General features: G+C 38.0%; 1 protein-coding gene across 1 annotated transcript in view; it reads left to right on the top strand.

Moving 5' to 3' along the window:
* Positions 1 to 1646, top strand: part of LOC116703332 (gastrula zinc finger protein XlCGF57.1) — an 18865-nt gene that overhangs the window by 13599 nt on the left and 3620 nt on the right. The gene's annotated exons all lie outside the window — the stretch shown is intronic.

Below are 1646 nucleotides of genomic sequence, written 5' to 3'. Positions count from 1 at the left end.
CAATAGGCCTAAAACATCACATATATGATTAATGTGACAGACTGGGACTCCAGGTTTATAAGATTCAAGAGATTCAAGTTAATAAGAGCAAGATATGAATTCATTGTGATTCTGTGAGAATTTACAGATCCCGTTTCTTTTTTTTAATCTTCCCCTTAACATGTAAAGGAATCTACATGTATGTGTGTGCGCTCAAATATGGCTTATGGAAATAAAATGAAGGATAAAATGTGAATTATTAATATAATTTAAGAAGTTTGCCATACTTTAAGTACAACTAACAGATGGCAGCAGTGTATTACAAATGAACTGACAGCTAGTACATCTTTGAACATGGAGTGCTAATAATAATTCATGTAATATGTCAATATATAATAATAACAATAATAATATGTAACTAATGATAGTGTAGTAAAAACAGATTTGAAATTTTGGGAAGGTCCACATTGTTTTTTTAGGATGGCTTACATTGTGTTTTTTCCCTGGATCCACTCAAATGACCACCTATGGGTTCTGTGGACTTACTCATTTGAAAATCAGCTTCACTGGATGTTGTGAGGAAACCTGACACAGCTCAGTGAACGGTGTGATACTCAGTGATCTGTAAACATTTGTAAAACTTACTAATTATCATTTGTACATGTTTTGGTATGCACAGCCTCTCGCTGTTCTTTGAGCTGTGCCATTGCGATGCAGTCAGAGGCCAATGTAGAGATTGTGCTTACTGGACGGTGCAGGTAGATTCCTGGGCTCTAGGCTTGGGACCGCGTCCACTGTGAAAACATAGTCATTGGTGAAAGAAGACAGTAAAGGTCATTTTATGGTTGTGCAGATGCTCCACGCAAAGCTTTCGCCGTAGCCTACGTGACTGGTCTGATGTGTATACTTCATCAGGCATGTGAGTGTGTGGGGACTGGGTGATAGAGCGAGGGAGAAGTGAGCGAGTGGCGGCAATTAGCTTTGGAGCAAATACCGACTCTAGAGCCATATCTAGAGAAACAAAGTGTAATGGACTGTATTTATATAGCGCTTTTCTAGTCTTAATGACTACTCAAAGCACTTTTATATAGCACGGGAACCATTCACAAACATTCATACACTTGCCCAGGAACACTTCAACATGGGACTGCAGGGCCGGGGGTCGAACCGCCAACCTTCCGATTGGTTGGGAACCGCTCTAGCAATATTCACCTTTAATCATCTCCAATAAAAACTAAACTAAAACTAACTAAACTAAACCTGCTTTAAAAACGAATTAAAACTAAACTTGAAAACAAAATTCAAAACAGAATAAAAAATAAAAAATAATGAAAAATGCAAAACTATAATAACGTAATAACGTATAATAATAATAATGTCGCTTTTTTGACGTTTGTCACATTTCTTGTAATTTTTGTTGCTTTCTCTGACACTTACCGCCTTTTTTGATACTTTGTTTTTGCAGTTTTGTTGAAAAAAGTTCCTTATCCATCAGTTCGGCAAATGAAGCAAAACAATGATTACATTTTTAAAAGCAGGCTACCACACAGCCGACTCACAGCAACCTGTTTCGCAGATTTTCAACTGCACGCTTGGTGCCGCCCCTTGAGTTGGGCCGTTTTCATTACTCAGCGCCAGACCCTTAATCTTTCGGATTTGGGTTCCAG

The sequence above is a fragment of the Etheostoma spectabile genome, chromosome 15 (assembly GCF_008692095.1).
Source record: "Etheostoma spectabile isolate EspeVRDwgs_2016 chromosome 15, UIUC_Espe_1.0, whole genome shotgun sequence".
In the NCBI taxonomy this organism is placed as follows: Eukaryota; Metazoa; Chordata; class Actinopteri; order Perciformes; family Percidae; genus Etheostoma; species Etheostoma spectabile.
The sequence above is the reverse complement of the archived record's forward strand: the minus strand, read 5'-3'. Positions and strand labels throughout refer to the sequence as shown.